We start from the raw sequence: 18690 nt of genomic DNA, 5'->3' as shown, positions 1-18690 counted from the left end.
TCCAGGACAAGGCGCCGCCGGCACGGACAAGCAGATGACGCGGAAGGAGCGCGCTGGCTGGGTTGGCGTGTGTTATCGTTTTCACTACTCAGCATAACCACGTGGTTCTGATAGTTCTGCATGCGTGTCATCGGTGCCTGCGTCAACAGCGTCCTAAGCGTATGCAGCACCATGCCAGGCAACTGCTGTGTGCCGCTATGCACCACGAAAGCAAGAAAAGATCGGTTACCATGAGTTCCCGTGCGCTGAAAACATATCTCGGGAGGACTAGGACGGAAAAGGAAGCCGATGGGAGCCGAGTGACAAGTCGCTGGTATACTCCACTGCACTTCACAGGTGACGATTACAGGAAGAACATAAAACTGAAGATCCTGCTTCCTTCAGCCGTCCCCTCCGTGTTCCCGAACTGCCCACATTACAAGTTAAGTTACTCACGCGGGCTTATGTTGAGCCAAACAACCTTGAAAAAATTAATGTGTGCAGGTCAATAGCTTTATTTTCCCCACTTGATATAGCTACACTTAATTTCCTCTTGGACAACCCCCCGTGTCATCCTGAAGCATGTGTGTTTCAAGATAGCTGCGCCACGATCACTTTTATGACGATGATATCAAAATGGTATGCCTTGCCCAACATCGCATAAGTGAAGCCATGGAGACACCAAGAGGAACCACTCTATTTGTCAGATGAGCGATTCTCTTGGTTAGAGTTGGACTTTGCCATATCGAAGACATTCAGGTCCAAGGAGGCACGTCGAAGCAAAGGCTAACCAAACAAACGTACGAAGCAACAATCATGACAACCAGATCCACAGTGGCGCAAATTAAGTACCTTCTTGATCGCATCAAGTATCTTACAACAATGTCTTCTGTGTGCCTTACTAGTGCATTGCATTTAACCGAATCTTATTTTCAGCTTCCGATACGCCCTAAAGCAGGCTCTGAAAGCGGGTCTATTGTATCGCTTTTTAACAGCCTTAAGCAATTCAAAGGCGGGAACGACAAAGTTGACGCAAGGGCTGCCGTTTTCACCTCGGAGAAAATACTGAAGGTACCACTAGCGAAAAAAAATATATATCGACTGAGATTATACACATTTTGCCATGCTTTGTGCAGGTTAGCAACTTGCAAGCATCAGTCTGCAAATGCACCTATCAACAATAGGCAGCGATAAAACTTGGCATTCGTGATTATGAAAGTCGTACCTTGCCAACTGCCATATCACGTCTGCTGCGAGAGAGTTTTCGAGTCAGCTTGGATTCATTCATGTGTGGTGTGAACCAGCAGCTGAGATAGAGTTAGCACTGATTGCATTCTTGGCTGGTTACCTTGCACGTCCATTTGAAGAGAAAGTATGAATAGTTTTACAGAATCTCATGAAACATTTTTATTTATTCTGTTTTCAGTGCCTGCCCGTGTTTTCATTATTTATGTATTACCAAAGTTTAAATAACTTCTAGTGCTTACTTTAGAGTGTCAATAATTTTATTTTATTAGTCCCCATCCATTTATTAACTTTGTTCCTTGTGATTCCTGCAAAACCCTGGACTTATAAAAATGGATTATGATGGACGCCTAAGGTATCTCAAAATCACCATGCACATTTGTTAGCAAGGTGATGAAGTGCCCGCAGGTCATAAGAAGCAGCAAGCTATGCAACATGTTAATTTTTTCCCGTCTTCCCTATTTTGTGCAATTTCCGGAGTTGATTTGCAAGAGAGAAGACCGCAGTCACACTAAGGACCTAACCAAACTAATGCGACCACTGCTGACCAACTGGACAGGCAACATCAATCAGACAGTGGAAAAAATCACGCTTGCACATAACCTTTTTCGAGAAAAGTTCTTCGCATGTAAAATAAGCTTGCGTGTGTTTTGTGCATCACGCGGCTTCATAATCAAACGAGAAAAAAATTGCCTAAGCCTTCGGGCGTGTCGTTGAACTGGCTGCCTTGTGTTGTTTCTTTTGCAACAGTTTGTTCGCTAGTATGTTTTGGCGGTGGTACCCACTTGAATATTATTTCCAGTGAAAATGGAGGAACAGGCTGAACAATAATGTTGAACGCTACGTCCTGAATTGTAAGTTTCCAGAAAAGTGCACGCAGAATAATGGCCCTAAGCCATGTCCCGATTTCAAGATTGCAATATCTGATACGTTATTACAGTGGTTGAAACGCAACTAAATGGGTGCGCACTCAGCGAAGCACACAACTGCCTCGTTGTAAACGGAAGACCACGAATGACTTGGAAAAGCCTAGTGATGATGACTTGCCGCTATCACCTTATCAATAGCAAACTTGCGCATAGCATCACATACTGTGTGAAACGCCGCTCATAATCCTAATTTGAGCAAGCGCCGACCACGCGGACGCCGAAACGAAAGCACAGCCACGGCCGCTGCGCGCAGCTCTCCGCCCGGATTCGTCCCGGAGTGTTGGCGCCGCAGCGGTGGCGATGAGAACTAGGCGCAATACGGCTCTTCTGGGCGACGCGACGGGCCGCACCCAAGTGCGCCTCCATTGAGCGGCCGTGCCCTAAGCGACCATCGGTTATCCTCTCTTCGCACTACATGTCCTGCCCATGTCCATTTCTTCTTCTTCACTACGGCATGGGTCAGGTGTTCACAGAACAAGTGTGACAGATACGGCGCTTTTTCTTTCTTGTGAACTAATTATTAATAGCGATTCGGCTACGCCTCAGCTGTTCGCGCAGCGGTGCATGCAGAGCGGCTCCGAAACAAAACTGTGTTCGTCGCTTCCCTCCGGCGCTCCTCTTTCAACCCGCCTTATTTTAGCACTTCTGAGTATGACTCGCGCGACGTTCCGCATCCATCCATTTCGCCAGTTTGTCTTTTCTCTGCGAAGCCGCTCCCCTTCAATCATCGTCTTCTCGGATTCCCGCGCATTTGTATGGGCAGCGGAGTTCAATGATAAGGGGCACTTGCGCGCTCAGCGACCTAAAGTTACCCGCTCGTATTATTCTATGCTTCCCTCTCCGTAGGCAGCAAAAACGCACACAAAATCACTGAACCTGCGCTGGCTGAGCTGCAGGCGGACGACGCTGCGTCATGAGCGACACGCGAGGGGACGCGGCAGGCGGTGGACAATTATGGACAATCTCTCACGCCTTGGAAGGGAAAGCGCGACCGGGCTCTATTTATAGCTCGGTTTGAATTTCGTGGCTCGTTTTCTTCTTTTTTTTTTTTTTCGTTCACGGACAATTGAATCGTTGTTGCAGGCGAGCGCAGGCGACAGTCAGTTCATCTTTTCGTTCGTCGTCTAAAGTCGAGTGGCATGTTCAGAAAAGCATGATAGTAGAACTCTGGGGATTATACGTTTGTGTTCACATAGTGTTCATCGTTACGCAACCAACGGAAAGGATAACAAATAGCCTTACACAGAGAAAATTTAACGCTTTGCCATATAAATTGTGTTTTTTGTTTGCACTTTGTTAGCATCTCTAAATAATGACGAATAAAAAGCGGGATTGGCCAACGCTCAATAATAAGTTTATAAGGCGTTACTTCGCAACGAAATTTCCGATAACGGTACAATGTAAAGGTGCGGAACATCACGTGACAAGTGCGAAAATCATGGTGTACGAGTCGAGCGGAGGCCACCAAAACCTTCTCTATTTGTTGCTATGTCAAGAGCTTTTGCCCAAATCTACAAGAAGTTGTAGGATTTTGAATCCATCTGCTGAATCCATCCGTTTCCATCTGCTGTCAAAAAAAAAAAATACTACAGCTCTTATAATGCATTCGCAGCTTGATTATTGCTCATCCAGATGTGAAAGTACGGCCTCAAACAACCTAGATAGTTTATTCTTGTCGCAAAATAAAAAATAAAAAAGAAAGCAATACGAGCAATCGAAAATGTTTCGTACCTGACTCACATTGTAGAACTTTTATAACAAAACAAAGTATTAAAAATCCAGTGAGAACTAGATACATTATTTTTAAACCGCGCCAATTTAGTGAGCGAGCACTATGCCATCCCTCATCGCCATCAGGTGACAGCACATACTATGGTCAATAGTGACATTACCCGACACTCAAAATCGTTTTCGCTCGGAACACATGTATATAGAAACACTGAAAAACTGCCGAATTTTGGAGCTATTCCTGATCCCTAATTAAGCGTTGTAAAATTAAGAAAATGGAAATTGTGCGTTTATTTTATTGTTTCTGTTTGCAGATGAAGGTTTGTGTTTTGACGAATTGTGACGAATACGCATTGTCGGAGTGTGTGTGCGTTCTTCCGCATGTAGTCTATGTATTTATTTATTATACCCTCAAGGTGCATTGTACATTATAAAGGGAGGGGCAAAAAACGAGACAATTACACAAAACTAGAACAAAAATATAAATATACAAAAGACAAAAAATGCAAACAGAAAAATCAATGCTTACAGGAAAATATTGTTATTGTCCCGAGTTTCGCAGGGTAGCACGAGCAAAACAGTACAGAATACAAAATAAGTAAGCAAACAATGTTACTACACGAATTAAATCATTTGCTACATTAGTTTACAAAATAAAACCTTGGACGGCAGTTTTAAAGTTATCAGTGCTGGTAATGCTTGTGCGTGACGCAGGTAAGTTGCTCCAATCTTTGCTAGTTTGCGGAGGAAACGAATATGAATAGCTTACGGTGTTACTATGAGGAATATTCACTTTTTGGCGGTGATTTAGGCGAGATGAAATATATGGTGGTGGTTGAACTCAAAGAAGACTTAAGTATGAATTGTTATATTATATTTTATGAAAAAGATATAGGCGCGATATTTTTTCTGCATATCAATAACGACAAGAGGTGTATGAATGATTTCATATTAATAACGCTGGAAGTCCTTTGGTAATTGTTTAGGATGAATCGGGCTGAGCGATTTTGAATTGCCTCTAGAGATCTTATGAGGTTGGCATGTCCGGGGTCCCAAACGGATGACGCATATTCAAGTTGTGGTCCAATGTAGGTTGTTTATAATAATAGTTTTAGTGATGACGGAGCCAGTGTTAAATTTCGAGGAATATATCCCAATGTTCGACTAGCATTAGACGTCATATGGTCAAAATGTGTTTTCCAGGATAGATTAGTAGTAATATGAATATGGATTGTTATTAAGCAAGTATGTTCTTAAGCTGATGACAACGCAGAGGGCTATGAAAAGAGAGAGAGAGAAAAAACTTCATATAATGCAAAAAAAAAAAATCTAGAGCTCCCGTGGTTGGGTCCTCAGTCCAGGACTCCCGCGGCCTTTGCTGCCCTGCTAGCCCATTCAATCAGCCAAAGCTGGTCTTTCGACACCGAACTGGACAGCGCAGCCTCCCACTGCTCCGGCGTGGCGTTGTGAATTATCGCCACTGCATCTATTCTCTGGATGTGATGTGATAAATTGTTGGTTTCTGTCCACACCAGGGACGCATGTCCCTGTATACGGTCGAATTTATCTTGCTATGGAACGAAAAATGGTAGGGGCAACATTAAGAGATAGGAAGCGTGCAGAGTGGGTCAGAGAAATAACTCAAGTTACCGACATTCTAGTGGAAATTAAGGAGAAGAAATGGGCATGGGCAGGACATGTAGTGCGAAGAGAGGATAACCGATGGTCGCTTAGGGTAACAAACTGGATTCCAAGGTAAGGAAAGCGTAGCAGGGGACGGCAGAAAGTTAGGTGGGCGGATGAGATTAAGAAGTTCGCAGGGGTCAAGTGGATGCAGCTAGCACAGAACCGGGTTAATTGGAGAAATGTGGGAGAGGCCTTCGCCCTGCAATGGGTATAGTCAGGCTGATTATGATTATGATGATGATGATGATGATGATGATGATGATGATGATGATGATGATGATGATGATGATGATGATGATGGACACATCATGTTGGAGTGAGATATCCGCTTACACTTACATTTTTTAATGTTTAATTTCCTGCGCCATGTGCGACACCACTCGTTAATGTTATTAAGGTCATCCTGAATGGCCGTAATATCTGAGTGATTATGTATTTTACGATATATTACACAGTCGTCAGCAAACAGACGAAACATGAGTGGGTAAGTCGTTAATATTAATTAGGAATAGTAAGGGACCAAGTACTGAACCTTGCGGAACATCGGAGTCAGCTGGGGCAGAAGGTGAGTTAGCAACAAACTGATCACGTGACGTTAGAAAAGCGCGGATCCAATAATTTAAGGCATTGTCTATGTTTAGAACGCTCAGTTTACGAAGAAGGCGTGCGTGGTTGACCCTGTCCAATGCTTTTGAAAAATCGAACAATATGCAGTCACTTAGAAAACCAGAGTGCAAATTGGCATGCAAGCCATCAGTAAATGAGATGTGCTGGGTGTCACACGACAAATGTTTCCGAAATCCATGCTGCGCATCTGTAAAAACTTATTTTCAGAAAAATTAACTAGGTCTGTGAATATTATATGTTCCATAATTTTGTATGGTAATGATGTGAGAGAAATGGGCCTGTAGTTATGGGGATTGTGTGTTGGTCCAGTTTTGTGAATTGGTATTACTTTGCCAGTTTTCCAGTCGTGTGGTATAATAGCCTAGTTATATGATTGTGAAAAGATACATTGTAGCATAACTGAACAGTATTCCACAGTATTCTGTAAGAAAATATTATTTATTGCATCTGCACCACATAATGTTTTATGTTTTAGTTTGTTTATTATAGCCTTGATGCCGGTTATATCGAATATGATGGGATTTATGAGATGATAGTTGGTGGAAGTTATTGTAGGCATCTGATCAGGGATCTTAGGTGATGAGAATGATTGAGTGAATGCATTGTTAGGCATAGTGGCACACAAATGGACAGCCACTGCTTCCCCTGAGCTTGTGAGTTGTGATATTACGGACTTATTAGTATTCCCTCGTACGGTGTTCAAAAATCTCTTGGAGTTAGTTTTGGTATGGTAGATAATGTAGTCTATGTTTTCTTGATATCTAGGAGCGACGATCAGTTCACTTTTTTGTGTCAGAGAACATTTACGCATTGAGGCCTAGAGCATGCGAGCTGGTACTGTTGTCGTTTGAAGGTTTAGGGAAGGGGGGGGGCTGGAGCGTCATCAAGCTGTATTAGACAGCTTTTTCTCCATCCTCCCTTTTCACCTGTTATGTGAAACAAAACAAAATGAATTGATTTGATTTTGATTTGAAAAGCCTAAATATTCCATAGTATTTCATTCCACCATAACGTTGGCAATATAGTGCTTTTAGATCTCTAACGTGCTTGCTTGCTTTCGGTCAGTTTAGCTAAAATGGTTCCATTCTTTTATTACGATTACGTTGCTTATAACATTAACAACATTGAGTCATCATAGTTATCGTCATGCTACACAACCACGGTAGGCGTTTTAGTAAATTTCCAACTCTAAGAGCAGTTTCTCCTGTATACACGAGTCAGTCACCGTGTAAGCTGGAGATTTCAAGATGTACGCGTCTCCCTCTCTCCTTTGCGTACGCCTCTTCTGCTATTCTCCACACCGCCAGCACCGACCCTCCGCGCATGAGAATAAAATTTCCCCTTGGTCTGCGGTATCCTGTTCCGCCGTTACCCGGGTTTCGCCGGACACGCGTGCGTTCCCAGGGCATTGTTCGGGGATGTGTAATGTGCGCTATATCTCAGGGAGGAGAAATAAAAATATGATGGGGGAAGGGGCACTTGCTCTTTTCCTCGAACCTTCGGACGCTGCTGCGTTGTATGTGATTTATCATACACGAACTGTCACGATCGAATGGCCCTGTGAAGAGTCCAGAGGAAGTAGCACACGTCAATGGAGCGTTCCTTCCTCTCATCGCAGTGTTACTCCCTATGCAGTTGCCGATGTTTCCTCGTTACCCTTCCTAGTTATTTCTTCTCTTTCAATTACTTAAATGAAGCTGATGCTTGCGCGGCGCGTGAAAAGAACGCTGAGAGTATAGTGAACTGGATCCAGATTGACAGATCACAATTTTCTAATTATAAAGAGGATAGCTCAGTTACAAATAAAAACGGAGCTCTTATATGCCTAATAAAGAGCTGAAAATGAAATGCAGTTGCCATGCATAGGCCCTCTGCACGGGCGTACTACGGAGACATCCTTAAAACATTTTTTTAACTGAGCAAGAAAAAAAAAAGAAATTATGAGCTCGAACATTATTACTATTACTATTGCTATTGCTATTACTACACGTAAATTCAAGCGAACCAACGACACTCTATGTCACCCGCATCGCCACAAGTTTGATTTGGTATGCAAGGAGATACCTGGGGGCATGCAAGTTAAGGAGCATAATGCGATAGCGTCAAAGACGCCCTAAAACCTTTTAGGGGACCCTTAGTGGACCTTTAAAAGTCATCGAGACAATTGGGGGAAGGCATTAGCAAACTGGCAATTATCAGGTCGCTATGCATAACGGACCACATATTTTGACACAGTAACACGAGGCCTCCATTTGCAAAGCGCCAACTAATGCTCCTTGGCGGCCTAGCGGTAGATGACTCCTGATGCAAGTGTTGGGGTTCGATTCCGCCACTTGATGGCCAAATTTATCTTAAAGCGAAGGAGTAAAACTGGGCGACAGACGGGGCTGAAGGAACACACACAGGCCTGGTTGTTCTTTTAGTCCCGTCTTGCGAGCAGTTTTACTCGTTCGCTTCAAATGAACCAATCAGCCCATCAGAGCGTCCTACTTACCTTGAAGGATAAATAAAAATAATTTATGCATCGTCACGCGGAATTGACGTCTAAGACACGTTACAACGTAATTATTGCAGTTTATGGAATGTTGTAATCAGTCGCAATGCTGCAGCTCCACGGGTCACAACTCTTGATCAAAAAATAATAATAATAAAAACGGTTGAACTCCTTATTCATTACATGTGTAAACTTACCATCGTGCACTTTGTCCTTTGGTTTTTCGTGCTTATCAATATCACTTGTAGTTCAATATTTTACATTCTTTTTTCATTTGCATCGTTCATTCTTGCGAGTTATTTCTGATATTTTGTACTGTATTGACCCCTACCCTTTTTAATGTAAAATAAATGAAATGAAATCCAGATTTTCCTGATACATCGCCGATGCCATATTTTTCGCCGATGAACCTTTAATGCTGTCGCGTTAAAACAAATTTACCTACAAACAACTTCTTCGTTCTCTTTCCGTTTCTCTTTAGATTGGTGCATGCACTTGTTCGTCTGCTTGGCTCTCGTCGTTTTGGTTTTCTTTCAGTTAGGACTTGTGGTCACTTGAGTTGTCTCGGCTTGCGCTCTCTTTTTGACCATATCAACTTTCGTTCCACAGCGCATAGGCTTTCCAAGAGGCGCACGCATGTGCGGCTCTCATGACCCCAACAAGAAATATCGCTGCTGCGTCACTGAACCCCTATCGTCTGAAACACACAGTGAGTTTCAACCATACACGCGAGAAAAAGAAGGAAAAAAGTGAGGCTGGTGTGCTGATATTTCTGGGACACGAGCGCATATACAAGCGGAGCTCCTACTGCGCGGTGGATGACAACAGAGAGATTTCGAGGACGCCGCATACTCCACTCTTGGCGTCTCCTTTTTATTGACTATGCAGATTACTCGCCGCGCAAGCCCACCATGCGTACAGGCAAACAAGCAACGGAGTGGAAACTTGGAGCATAATTCCAAGAGGGGAACGAACAAACGACACGACTGCGATCTGCGTTCAGCGCAACGCTCCGCGATGCCTTCTATTCGGGCACTTCTCTTCACGCTTCCCCATTCGCAGCATGTTTCACGCTGCAGAAAGGAGACGAGACAAAAAATAGATAAAGGAAGAGAGAGAAGAAGAAAGTCGTGAGCCTTAGTAGGCACGAGCTGCGTGGCTCGTACGTGGGCGATCGTCATTTCTAGCGCTCGTGAGGGCCCGTCGGCGTGAGGCCTATCTTGGAGCAGAGGCGACGGGAGGAAGCCGGCAGATGCACGTCCCACTTCCCTTCCTCCGAGGCGGAAGACAAGCAATGCCGGCTGGCAACGCCTGATTCGCAAGAGCGCTGCAGCGTCCTCGCGGAACGCCCCTGACCTCCCGCTCTGTCAGCCTTGCGACATTGACAGGTCACTGTCACACCAGCGACGCCATTGGATATCGACAGCTTCGCGCAGACTTTGTCCGAGACCTTGCTGGGCGGAAATCGACGAAACCCGTATGTAGAGGAGGCGGTGATAGATTCACTGGCGAGACCGGCCTTGCTATTCTGTGAAAAATGTGAGAACGTTTTACAATGTGCGCTAGTTTATTACGCCCTGAACACGGTGTATATCAAGGAGGAAGGCTGTGTTGAGTGCGGTCACGTGCGCAGCTCATTGTCAGCGTCTCTAGTAATTGCCATCTCCATATCTCTGCTTTTTATACGTGAAGGTATATAGAAAAGAAAGCTTCAATTAGGTGAAGGGTTAGGCCACAGGGAGACTCATCCTCCCTAGCGGAAGCTAATCTATTTCCCGTTTTATACCGCTAGTTACTCATCCTTCCTCTAATCAAAAGTTTCTTGTTCTCTTTCGGTATGGAAAGCGTGCCGTCGACAACTTACTCTCAGCGAAAGTATTTTTTTCTGCGTAAAGTTAGCCGCATGCCATGGTGTGTGATCTGGTGCTGCTAACGCAATACGCCTGACAGTTATACCTGAGGTTCTGCTCCTTTACACAAATCCGAAAAAAGGCGAAAAAATATTATTGCCGGCAAAAATGGTTTCTAAGTCAGATTTCTACTAGAAGTTATTGTTTCGGAAAAAGCCTGCATTAGAAACATGATCCGGTGCCGTCTTGTGACCAAGCGACTTTTATAGGAATTTAGTGCGGAATATTGTGCTACAAGCGTCGCAATTAAGGCCAAATAACAGTGTTCGAATGTAATATATACTGTTCGAGTAGCACATCAGGGCGATCCTCTTCCTGCCTACTGACAGCAGTCCTTTAGCCGACAAAGCTACCGCATGCGTAGGCGTTAGGGTTCAGAATGTGGGAGGAGACACTGAACGGCATAAATTTTGCAGAAATTGATGAATTTGGCAAGTGCTAGCATGTTGCATGGATAAGTGGATTTCATCATGAGCATCTCCTGCAAAAAAAAAAAAAAAAAACGAACTGATGCTTTCTTTTCGTTAGTTTTGTACTTGTCTCGTTTCACTCAAATAGTTCTCATTGTGCCAGGGAGGAAGAAATCAAACCGAAAGAATGACTGTAGCGTGAAGGAGTGTTCATTTCCTTGTCCTGTGCGGTACTTTCAGACGATGGGAAATAAATACGTGAAACTCGGGGAAGAAATCAACCATTAGAGGCAATAAGTACTTTCTTCTGGGCGAGTTGGTTCATATTAGCAAAAGGTAAACGACTTGCGCAAAAAGTAGATGAAGAAAGAGGCGTGACAACAAGACAGAGCGCTCTGTCTTGTTGTCACGTCTCTTTCTTCATCTACTTTTTGCGCAAGTCGTTTACCTTTTGCCATTAGAGGCAGGAAGGTTAAACAAAATTATGTTAACCTGTGTAGTAACAAAGGTGGAATTAGGTTAGCCAGAAAGGCAGAAGCAAGTAATGAGCAAGAAATAGGAGGCAAGGAAGCATAAACACAATTTTAATTATTGCCCAATTCAGCCCTGACAGTTATATCAAAGTCACGGGCCTTCTATCGGCGGTTGCTGGAACGACTGCAGGTGGTCTGAATGGTTGATTAACCACGGACACCGCGAAGCCGCTTATAGATCGAAATAAATGAGTCAGGTCTTTTCTTACTATGTATTTTCTTAGATACACACAGCCAGCCATACAGAGTTCAGCTGAACTAAACAACCGACTTCCTGGACTTGAACAAACGGACGACGCCTCTTCCGTCCAAAGTTCCTTACTAGGAACTGAAAGGCACAATGCTTGCTTGCGCTTGCTTGCCTATAAAGCGACCTCCACTTCATACATGATGCTGCTGTATAAGACGTTCCTTAAACAAAACAAATGAAAAAAAAAGGCCCGATCATAGGGGGCACCTGCCAATCGGTAGCAGCGGCAGCCCCTTGCGGACCGACGAGAGACACCCAGCAGCTTGGTGGCCCCTGCAGCGCTGGGTACGGACCTGCGCGGACGTCGATAGCGGCCTTCCAATAAAAGTTGAGCAGGAAAAGCGACGAAACTGCGCGGCCCCTCAACGACAGCCGAACAAGGAGGTAGGATCGACTGGCACTCGGCAGCAGACGTGCGCATGCCAATCAAAGGGTCGCCCAATCTGTATGCGGCCGCGTCGGTCGTCATCCACGTCGACACGACCGCTTTCCTCGGCCTTGCCACAGCCTATGTCTCACGCGGCGTACCTGCCCTGGTCGCGGTGCGTAGAACTCGGAATAACCATCCAGAATAACCGCGCGAGAGAGAATCTCAGCTGCCTTTTTGTATTTGACGCATCTATAGCGCCACATAAGCCACCAATCGCCCTGTATACGTGCACCCCGCAGCTCCCTTTGACGGATGATTCACACCTTTGGGCGACACTGAACAGCAAGCAGTACCGACGGCGTAAATATAGAACCGCTTTTAGCCGCGCCCCTCTCTGCCAGGATGGTCGCCGATCGACAGCGTGCGTAATGACTACAGTGCGGTGTCAGCCTCTGCGTTCAGCTCCGAAGGAATCTTGGGTTGTACTGTGAAGGAGAAAGCGTGCCAGAAATATCCGCTGTAGCGTGTTAAAAAAGAACAGTAAAAAAAAACATATTCAAGGACGTTGCCGAGAAGCCTGCTTCGTTTGCTTCGAGTATATTTTGGACATTCCTTCTCATTTTATTTTCGAGAGGACAGCCGTTATTTGAAGCCGTTCCTGAAGGCAAACTTTCCGCTGAAACCAGTTCGTGCCTCCGTCCGCGTTTTGTTCCTGTATACGACACGCGCGAAGTACGAAGGTGAGTCACGAGACTAGTAGTTATTGTATTGCAGCCTGCATATATTAAGCGACCAAAAAATTTGCATCAGATGTAAAAGTCAAGTTTAGGAAGCAGCGCAACATATAGACGAAGCAGACGTCTCCTGTCCGGGAAGACCTCAGAATGTTAGGACCGGAATCAGTGATCCTGAAGGCGTTTGGGTTTTGCACAGCGGTGCGTTATAAATTTAGCCAGTCTTGAACATGGTTAGTAAACAAAACAATCACAATTACTCTCAGAGAAATTTAACTTGTTACGACGCTCAATTACGGCTTTAGAAAAGTAACTGAATAATTACGGAAAAGTAAGAATGAAATGCGTTATTTTTCCCAACTTCAACTGTCATAATAGCGATTTACTTGGTAAACCACGAACTAGATCAGTTTGCTTGACACTCTTTTAAATACTGTTCTTTTTTAAGAGCAGTTAAGAAGAATTGTTTTTGAGGTTGTGGCTCATTTTCCCACGTTTCCTTGTCAAGAAATCAGCATGGACCTACATTGAACACTCTCTCTATGCATGCAGAGAACAGCCGTAATTAAGCATGAAACGCTTTGAGCTCCCGTTTTCGGCGACATTTAGGGAACGTACAAATAAAACCAAGCGCCAACATCCGGGCTCCGAACGAGGTGTAACAAGAATAATTCACGCTCAGGATATCGCCACCTGCCCATCCACTCGCACGTAGAAGGCCCGCTAAAAAAATGCTGTGGTCGAGAAATCAGCAGCTCGATATAGGTGCGGGTATTTGGAATCGAGTCTGTCACTGCGTTGTGTCGTCAGCTCACGGCGTTTCTTTCTTCTGCAGCCGGTTGTGTACACGATCGGGGAGCACTCCAATGCCCTGCTTCTCCTATGGTCTTGTGAGGCCAGACGCGCCGGCATCGTTCGGCTTTCCAGTGCCGCCACCGTGATAAGCGCTTAAGCCGAGCAATGTAGGCCGATGAAAAGAGATAAGCGATTTGATGATAAGCGTTTTGAAGAAATCGATCGCATTGCACGTTATACGCCACAGCCCCTGCGTACAACGCCATGCTTATGCGGCAGTTCACGAAGGCGACAAACCGCCACTGCTCACGTAAGGCCGCAAGCGATCGCTGCGACGCGACAAGAGAAAGGCGAGAAGAAAAGCTCGTGTTGTGGTGCACTAGATACATTTCAAGACATCTACAACCAGTGTGCTACGCCGGTAACCATTTCATGCTTGCATCTACTTGCGATTACTGGATAAGAAGCATAATTATTTTAAAGCTTGCTCAAACATAAAACTCTCTCTTCGTGTATCGGATGGATGGATGGATGGATGGATGGATGGATGGATGGATGGATGGATGGATGGATGGATGGATGGATGGATGGATGGATGGATGGATGGATGGATGGATGGATGGATGGATGGATGGATGGATGGATGGATGGATGGATGGATGGATGGATGGATGGATGGATGGATGGATGGATGGATGGATGGATGGATGGATGGATGGATGGATGGATGGATGGATGGATGGATGGATGGATGGATGGATGGATGGATGGATGGATGGATGGATGGATGGATGGATGGATGGATGGATGGATGGATGGATGGATGGATGGATGGATGGATGGATGGATGGATGGATGGATGGATGGATGGATGGATGGATGGATGGATGGATGGATGGATGGATGGATGGATGGATGGATGGATGGATGGATGGATGGATGGATGGATGGATGGATGGATGGATGGATGGATGGATGGATGGATGGATGGATGGATGGATGGATGGATGGATGGATGGATGGATGGATGGATGGATGGATGGATGGATGGATGGATGGATGGATGGATGGATGGATGGATGGATGGATGGATGGATGGATGGATGGATGGATGGATGGATGGATGGATGGATTATAGGAGCGTCCCCTTTGAAACGGGGTGGTAGCAGTAGCTATCATGCTCATTTTTCTCCATATATCTTAATTATTGATTTAGAATGGTTAACTAAACCATCATTCTATTTATTAAATTTTGCTCCTACATTACTAACATTATGTCACTTCTCTGCTTTTAAGCCACCAATCTTCCAGCCGTTTTTTGCTAGTTTCCACCGCCGGTTTATTCACCCGGCCACTGTTATCTCTAAACCCCAGAGCTTCAGGAACAGTGATTGCGCCTGCATCAACTTCCGGATGGATACCATTGCATTCGAGTATAATATGGTCAATTGTTTCACTGGAGTTTCCACATACAGCACATGCGTCATCTCCATTGTTAAACTTCTTTTTGTAGCTGCGTGTTCTAAGGCACCCTGATCTAGCTTCAAAAAGTAGGGCACTGCCTCTTGAGTTATCAAAGAAATCTTCCTTCCTGATCTCCATTTTCCACTTTCGTTATAATTCCACACTGTTTTTTTTTTTCATCGAATTTATCCAATTTTTACCTTCTGTGTTTTTCACCTGTTGCTTAATACTCTTTATTTCTCCGTCCTTGTTACTAGCATACTTACTAGTTAGTTTCCTAGTTCTTTTCCTCCATTGTGAGTCAACGCTTTTTAGGTACAGGTATTTAAATACCTTAGCTGCCCATCTGTTACTCGGTATTTGAGATGCAGCGCCATCTCTCGGTACGGGGACTGCCTAAAGAACAGACGATTAATATTTCTCGGGATGGGAGCTGCCGTAGAGGACAGCGGTGACTCGGTCGTGGCACAAAGACCTCGCGGGATGGTTCTCTAATTAAAACTACCCGCTAGCACCAGTGTCTGTCGCCATGTTAAGGATGTCAAAGCTGTACCGTTGGCTACAATTTGCTACCAGAAAAAAGAAAGATCAGTAGAAACGCTAAAGACTGCTTCTGTGCATGATTTCCAAAGCATTATAGTTTCGCCAATGAAGTCTTTCAAGTGAAGCTTTCGACATGTATGGAAGTTCTGGCTGCTAGTAATGCATTCAGTGAATGTCTGCGCATTCTATGTAGATTGCTATGCTTCACACGGAATCTAGGCTCCGTAATCGCCGAAACCACAGTTTGAAGGCATACACTTGGATGTACAGTCGCGCTCATTATGACTTGCAACCTCAAGCAGCGTGGCCCGAGCGCTCTCCGGAAGCATGGTGGAGCCGACAAGCGACGCTTTTGAAAACAAAACGGAAAGGATTTCATTGTTCCGGCACTCAGTCTTCTCCACTGTGCCGCCTGGTCTTGACAGTAACATGGCGTTATCGCATCGCCGCTGTTTGCGTGACGAATGCAAGGCGCAAGGCGCATGTCGCAGTTTATTTTGTTTAGTTTCTTTTGTTATCACCTAATTTGCCCGATAAAACCGAGGCCCAAATCCCGCTTCAATCACAGTATATGACTGGGGCGGTCTTGACAATTTGTACCGCTGTCAGAGGAGCTGAGCGCTTTTCTGCTGAAAGTATGGCTAGAGTTTCGGAAGGCGAACGTGTGCGGATCGTGGAACTTTCCCTGAGGTCCTACACCCAGCGCAGAATTGCAGAGATGACGGGGCGGTAAACACACACAATCAACCGTATCCTTGAAGCATACCGGAACGAAGGCCGTATTTCAGATGCTCTACATAACCGGCGCCCGCGGGCAACTAAAGCTACAAAAGATAAAGTTCTGATCGCGGCAGCTTACGCCAACCCGTTAGGCACCTCACAAGAATTCGCTGATGCTGCAGGAGTTTCTGCTTCCATTTCAACTGTGAAGAGACGGCTGTCTGAAGGCGGTCTAAAGAGCCGGGTGGCCGTGCAGAAGCCACGATTGACGCAGCAAAACAAAGTGGCCCGCCTCCAGTTCGCCAAGGAGCGCAGTGGCTGGAATGTTGACCAGTAGAAAATGGCCTTTTCAGATGAATCGACATTCAGCACCGTCTGGAACTAGACACGGCGGGTTTGGCGGCCTGACAACGCTCGCTATGATCCAAAATATATTAGGGTGTGGCTGCAAGCGGCAGGACGGCTGTCAACGTGTGGGGAGCCATGTCGGGGGAAGGACTGGACACAGGTGCGAATTGAAGGCTCCCTGAGCTGGAAAAAATACTGTTCCATTTTGGACTACACAATGATTTCGTATGTCTTGGTGGCCCGTTTCCCGACGAAAACTTCTTTTTTCAGCAACATTTATCCCCCATCCACACAGCAAGGCGGGTCAAGGCATTGCTAGAAGAGCGTAGTGTACCACAGCTTCAATGGATCTCCAAGGGAGCGGACATGAACTTTATCGAACATGTCTTGGGCCGAATGAAGAGCACCTTATGCAAGCACAGCCTCCACAGTGCATCCCGGGACGACTTGTAGATTGCCGTCCAAGCTGCGTGGAATGCCATCCGTGCGGACACGAGCTACGTTGAAGCCCTCTATGCGTCCCTTCTATCGAAGATGCGTGAGGTAATCAGCACCCATAGAGGGATGACCCGCTATTAAGATTCTTCCGCTCCGTTTTTATTTCTTTTCTTAAAACGACGGCCATCGTGCCGCCTCATTTGTTTACGTTTCCTTGTGACAAATAAAACTATCCATACAGGGGTGTTTTCTGTCGCTGAGTGAATTGCAGATCTTCGTGGGACTGCCCGTTCTCATTGCTTTAGCTCACAGTTACGCCACCGGCCTAAGCATAAAAGTGTCGACCCCAGCATGAAACCACGATTGCCAAGAGAAGACGCGCCTGTGAGAAATAACGAGCTCAGATTTCGTTCAGCAGACGACGCGGGGGATGCAGCTGGCTGCTGGAACAGCAGAATCCTTTCCACTTAGTTTTCAGGCACGCCGCTTGTCGGCCCCACCATGCTTCCGAAAAACGCTGCAGCCACACGCTCGCGGGTTGCAAGTCATATTGAGCGCGATACATCGTTGGTTCAAATCCCTGTCGCAAGCTAGTTGTCAGCTTGACAGCAGATGTACGCTACATGCAGCAAGAAATCATTAACACCACTTTATGAGTAACGGTTGCATCACAATTCTGATATGAAACTCTGGAAAAATACCGCTTGGAGATCATACAATGACGAGATGGGATTGCCTGACGCAGTGAAGGCCTCCGACGCGGAGGGGTCTGGAGGCACCCAAACAATGATCGAGGATATTTGACTTGCTCTGTGCGTCATACGGCCGCCTAATGACGTCATTGTTTATTCTTGTTATCGCTGGGGCATTTAGAACCCTCTCACGAGCACGACGAACGAGCGACGCCGTTGACTTTTCTAGTAATGGGACATATAAGGCTTTAATTTTAAAGAGTAGTTGATTACGAGTAATCGATTACAGATGAAATTAATTGAATAGCCCATAACCTTACCGTTCGAAAAAAATTGATTCCATAATAATTAAACAAACTGTGAGGGGTTACAAATAATTAGTTACTTTCAACACATTATACAAAGCTCAGGTATGATCACACAAAGCTCAAATATATTGTTGTTTTAACGGAATTATATAGTTCGTGCGGTGCATCATGTTATGTCGTTATCGATCTGAGAAAATATCATAGATTATTCTGCATTTCAAGCCTTACAAACTAACGATGACAGCATTATCTCATGCCACAATACTCATTCATTGAGACATCTTCTGATATCCACTCAGGTATTCAGACACCTAGTATACAGCGTTGTACATTTGTGCTTGTGAATGGCAGCTCCCGAAGAAAGCAACGAGGTTATGCCGGAGAGGAACTACGAGACATTGCCATACCTAGCGAATAAAGATCGATTAGGTGTCGGATTCGAGTATTATGGAGTGGTGTATTACGTAAGTACCGAATAATTTAGATC

This window comes from Amblyomma maculatum, chromosome 4 (genome assembly GCF_055883805.1).
Source record: "Amblyomma maculatum isolate TAMU_Amacu chromosome 4, ASM5588380v1, whole genome shotgun sequence".
Lineage (NCBI taxonomy): Eukaryota > Metazoa > Arthropoda > Arachnida > Ixodida > Ixodidae > Amblyomma > Amblyomma maculatum.
Note: the sequence above shows the minus strand (reverse complement) of the source record.